Consider the following 6,238-nt stretch of genomic DNA (forward strand, 5'->3'; position numbering starts at 1 on the left):
GAGCCCACAGGTCTGGTTGTCTTGAAAGTTGCTCGAGTGTAGTAAATTCTAACTTAGCTGAAGACAGGAGTGGCCCAGGTATGTTCCAGGCCACAGTGAGCTGATATTCACCACTGCAGAATTTACACACTAGACAATACTTTCTTCTAAGAACCCAAGGCATGAACCTTTCAGTTCATCACATGCTGTTGTTTGCATTTAAATACACAGCATATAGCACTTCCCTCTGTAGAGCACACAGATACATTTACCTGGTCAGCCAGGTACTGCTATTCCCCATATTGAACTTTAATAATAGGGGATCAAAGTTCATCCTGAATTCGGGACAGACTTAAGTCTGTAAAGAACTCAAACCACCCATTCTGCATTCTGTTTGCACGCAGCCAGGTGCAAGCAGAAGATTACAAAAGGACCCTGTGCACACCCATACCAGCATTTTGCCTTCTGCCATTGGTAACCAGTCAGTTATCCACACAGTGCTCCTCAGGAGGGAGAAGAACTTTGTGGAGGTGTGCCAGGACACTGCTCTGAACAGGACTGCCATTGGCACTCAGGTGAAGCCCCAGCTGAGGACACAGTGCCTGTCAGCCAGGGAGGGGACACACAGCAGCAGCAGGGAGCAGGATGTGGCACCAGCCTGTGTGCCAGCACTGCCTCTGCACCCACAGGCAGCTGGCACTCACCGGAGCAGGGACCAGTGGTGATCAGTCCCACCAGAGAGGGATCAGTGCCCCGGGCAAACCCCGGTCCTGCTGAGGGCACCGTGTGGTGATCAGTCCCACCAGAGAGGGACCAGTGCCCCGGGCAAACCCCGGTCCTGCTGAGGGCACCGTGTGGTGATCAGTCCCACCAGAGAGGGACCAGTGCCCCGGGCAAACCCCGGTCCTGCTGAGGGCACCGTGTGGTGATCAGTCCCACCAGAGAGGGACCAGTGCCCTGGGCAAACCCCGGTCCTGCTGAGGGCACCGTGTGGGCCTGCACGCAGGGCAGGGAGCTGGGGGTTAAACAGCGGCGTTGGGAAGGCACTGATGGACTCTGTTTCCCTTTCCTCCTCACACTTTGGGTTGCCTGAATCTTTTTACCTAAAGGGAAACCACTTTCACCTGTCAGCAAGGAAATGAGCATCAAAAAACTCCTGAAATACCATAGGCTTAAGTTTGAAACAACTTCTTTTTCTACAGCTTTCTAAAAGCTGGTTCTTGCTTATCCTTCTCATGGTTCAAACGCAAACTAAAAACCCCGGTGCTTTGTATTTATACACTGGCAGTAAACCCCAAAGTCTGGGCAGGCTTTATTCTATCTCTGCCTCTCATATAGCTACTTTAAAGTTGTGCTGAATATTAAGTATTATAATTTGGAAGCACAGAAGAAATAACATCTGTTGTAACCTGAAATACCAAAAGTAGGCCTTTTCATTCCATGCCAGTCAGGAAACTAATAACATATGTGCAGAATGCCTTTCATACATGGCAGTGACATATTTGCAAAACATTCAAATTATAGTTTTCATCCTTTGACCATTTGTATTCTTGACCATTAATCCAATTACTTCCATTCTTTCTAATGCTAATTCCTAAGCAAATATAAGAAACCGACTCGAAACAAGTCAAAATTCAGAAGTTGTAGGTATATTTCACAAGTATTCTACTAACATAGCTGAAAATCTTTTAAATCATTAAGATGGAACCAGAGTTGGTATAAATTATACACTAAACTCTGATTTCATACCTAAGTCCAGTACTGCAAATAATTCCATTTAAATACATTTCAGTGGTATCACACAGGACAAGGAAATTAAAAACAAGCATAAATGTTTTTACTACCAGGATCATAGCATATGGATGCAAGTTGGAATTAGAAAGAAGAGAAGAGTTTAATTTAGTTTTTCCTGTCAGGGTGCTGGTGCCCATTAGTGCTGAGGTGAGTTGTACGGGATGGGTGCATGCCGGCCAGGCTGGACAGCCCTAACAGGAGGTGTCCCTGCCCATGGCTGGGGGAGAGGAAGGGGATGAGCTTTCAAGTCCCTTCCAACCCCGACTGTTCCATGATTCCAAAAGCAGCCTCTGACCAAATCATGAGGCATTCCTTTCCTATCACTGGGCTGAGGGCAGCCTGGCACGGGGCAGGCTGCTCAGAATTCCCCCTGGGAGCAGGAGGAGCTCAGCAGGGCTCACGGAGCGTGGGGAGGGCTCCGGTGGGGCTGGGCAGGGGGTGCCCCCAGCCCTGCTGGCTCCTGGCACACACACACCCGAGGATGAGCTTTGCTCAAAAGGATCAAAGCTGCCTGAGGGGAGCAGCTGGGTGTGCTCAGCCCTGCTCCCCAGAGCAGGAGCTCATCCACTGATCTTCATCAGCGCTGATGAAGCTGCCCCAGCAATCCCACACAGGCACGAGGGGACCGAGGGAACGCAGGTGTTCAAAGGGAAAAATAGAGAAAAATCATTTGGAGGATTCCGAGGATTCCGCTTACCCGAAGTAAGAGATTTTTGTAACAAAGTGTTATTTAACTTAATGGCAAAATTCTTCAGAGAAGTTCAAGACCTTTGGAAATTAGTTGCGATCCCAAAAAATGGGTATCCCTGTTACTTTTCTGAGGAAATAAAGAAAAAAAAGCCCACACATTTTAAAACTCTTACTCCTGTAAAATTGTTTCTTTATGGATGCTATTCACTACTTCCTTTTTGAGTTTTTCTAAAGACCAGAAAGTGCAATAGGCTATTATAAAACTGAGGTTTTTGTTTCAGCAGATCCAAATAAAGTAATCAAGAAAATTTAATACAAAAGCTCCAGATTTCACCAGAATTCAGCAGCCCATGTTGGAAATACAATTAATTTAGACAGTTTGAATAGGTTCAAGAATACAAACATGCTTTTAAGCTCACCAGTTTTAATTTGTTGTTGTTATAATATAAGGAGATAAGAAGATCTCAGAATCTGGATGTTATTTTTAAAAGGTCACTACAAATCATATAGTCTTTTAATGGTACTATTTTACAGGTAAATTGTGGCTTGAAGAGCTTCTCAATTTTGATCCATCCACAAAAACAGAAATAGTTACGATTAGCGTTTGAACCATTGACTTCTATGTAGTTGCTGTCACGTTAGTGCTCTGTTACAGGTTAAAAAGAGCAGAAATGGATTCATTCCAGTCAATTCTAACATTACTGTGTGTGCAGAACAAATTTGGAGAGATAAAGTATTTCTAGTAGATAATAATGAACTAACTAACTTCTTAATTTATCCCAGCCAGATTGAAAAAAAAAAACATATCTATCCAAGGGTTTGATTATTAAGAAATGTTTTGACAAAATGGGGTAAGTAATTAATTCAGCTATGTAGGTACAGGTTGTCTATGTAATTTCATATATAAGAAACAAAGCATCTTTAAATTATAAAGTAGAAATAAAGCAGTAATATCAGTCTGTAAGACTGATAGAGTCTCAAAGCTGCAGCATTTTATATCAAATGGGCCAGCAGGGACATAAAAGACACACAGTCCCATTCATGTTCTTTTCAGGGTCCATTTAACTTCCTTTTCTGTAGCCCACAGTTTCTTATAAAGTAAAAAAGATTCTGCTGGACAGCCAGAAAAGGAGAGGCATTGTCTAACACTTGTGGCTGCAGCCTGAGCAGTAACAATGGAATTTTCTTGGCACATAAAAATACTTACCTCCAAGGTGCCAGCTTGGTTACTTTCTAACTCTAGCTCTCAGCTATCCCCACTGACATTACATGGGTGGCTCTTTACTGTGATGGATAGGTATTTGTTTGGTAAAGGTGATTATCATCTAGGAGCTGTACAGAAGTCACGAGCCTGCATGTCTCTGTCTAAGATACAGTAGTAATCAGTGCTTTCAGCTTTCCATAGGCTGCATTTGATTTTACTGATACTTGCTTATACTTGCAACTTGGTAACAATTCCTTAGCCTGTTCTTTCCCTTATTATTTAGTTGCTATAGGCAGAATTCTCACAGATGCAAAATGCTATATATCTGTTCTGTCTCAAAAATCCATTCTGAAGTTTGAGGTGCAAAAGGGAAGACCTTCGTTATTTTGCAGTAAAATAATTAGCATTATTTTTATTCCCTGTGAAAGCCTAATTTGAAAAGAGAGCAAACTAGAAAATAACACTGATTTTTGTCAAGCCAGAGCTGACCTTCAGTCTAGCCCTCTGTTCCTAGCAGTAGCAAATACCAGAAATTTCAAAGGATGTTTTTCACAGGGACATTTCCAAAGACAGAGGTACGCTTGAGCCAGAAAGGAGTACAGCTAAAAAGCTATCATTTCTAATATTAATTATATTAGTTGAAATTAGTGTTGTCTATATTTTATATCATTTGTTGTGTTAAAATCAATCTGCAGACGGAACACCTTACAGTAACATGTAAGCCAGGAATTCAGTGATTACCATAGATTTGTTTTTCTAGATATTGCAAGAAAAGCTGGCAAAATAATCTGTACATTTAGATGCATCAAGTACTACAATTGGAGACTTTTTGTCCAAAGCTATGAAAAGAAAAAATAAATAGACCATACAAATATACAAACTTCTAACATAAAACCTACTCCAGAAAAATGTTTTACAGTAAAGGAGCATCAGAACAAAAATTATGACAACTGCCTTTGCTCGAATGTGGAAGCACAGAGAATTGCTTCCTGTAGGTTTGAATGACTTAAATAAATATGAAAGTACTGGTTATCTGAAGGCAAGACAAGGATATGTGTATAGGTATGTGTCAAGATAAGTCTGTGTCAAGTGAGAAGCGCAAAAGAATTGTTCAACATTGCAGAATAACTGAATAAAGTCTCTGACACTGTAGTAGCTTCTGGAAATTCCAATAGTATAATTTGTGTCCTGCATTTGGCTGAAGGAGGAAGAAATATTTTGAAGTCAATTTAATGCATGTGCCAGGTGCTTGGATTAGCAGCTCCAAAGGATGAAGTCCAAAGCACAGAGCAGCATTGCTGTCCCATATATTCTGTCTCATTCTGAAGGTTATGCTTTCTTTAGAGACAAGAGAGTAATTTAATCTCTGTGTTCATTCAGCTCCTGGCTCAAAGCCCACGGAATCAGAGACAGAATATTTCACCAATTGCAGGGGGCTGCGGTGTCATCCTTCTGTCACTTGACCTGGTCCTGTGAGCCATTTCTCTGGTGAATAATTCTGAGGGAGATGTTCTAGGACTGAACAATTGGACTCCTTTTGCAAGACCAGGACAGCAAAGAAATGCTGTGTCTAGACATGGATATGTATCCACTAGAAAGACCCCCAAGACATTTCTCACTCACAACAATACTGAAAACCTACCTTTGTCTTGCACTCTCTCAAGCAGTGTCTGAAATGTTTCCTTTTTTTCTTTCCCAGATAATGCTGCCCTTTCAACATGTTGGCTTTCTTAATGCAGTAGACAGTTCTGTGTCTTTGAAAACATTTGGATTGTCTAGTGCCATTTGTTAGGTCAGTCAGAGCACTGTGTGCAGGACTGTCTCCAAACAAAGTTAAGTGTTGTTAAAAAAAAATCAAACTTTAATGTCTCTAATCAGACACAGAGGAATAACATTGTTCTGGTTTTATTTTAGATTTTGCCAGTATTTCGCCAGGATTATTTAATTAATTTATTTTTCTTATTTAAATGAAATGAAAAATGCAGCACATGAACAAGACTAGAAATATCTCTGTTAAATATTAAATAAGGGGGAGAAGAAATCCAGCTTATTCACGAATGCAGTGATTTACAATGAAAAATTAAAATTCATAGGCTTTTTTCCTTGGTCCTAAGCACCACCATGTTCGTTACTGATTGGAATAATTAATGGTTGTAGTATTTTCCTAAGGACAACGTAAGGAAACCACATTGTGGCTGTGACACAAATAATTGCTTTCCTACATTTACTTACTTTCTGCAGTAATAAATACACATAAGGCTCAGCTTAAGAATTTCACAATATACTTAAATTTCTGATCAAGCTGATTTGAATTAAGTCCACCATGCTAACCTTTTTCAATAGAACTTTACAATATACTATAAAACTGTTGTTTAAACAATCCTTCCCATAATTACCACCAATAAATGATACCTTTTTATTGCCATTAGAACACTCTTATAGTTAGTAGTTTCCAGAGATTGCTGCAGTAACCTGTATATAACTTTGTGTTAAGTTGTAAGTAGTTGTATGGTTTTCTTTTTAGAATTCTGAAACTGGAGAGGTTTAAGAAAACATGCAAAATGCTGAAGA

The sequence above is a fragment of the Lonchura striata genome, chromosome 8 (assembly GCF_050655825.1).
Source record: "Lonchura striata isolate lonStrDom1 chromosome 8, ASM5065582v1, whole genome shotgun sequence".
Taxonomy (NCBI): Eukaryota; Metazoa; Chordata; class Aves; order Passeriformes; family Estrildidae; genus Lonchura; species Lonchura striata.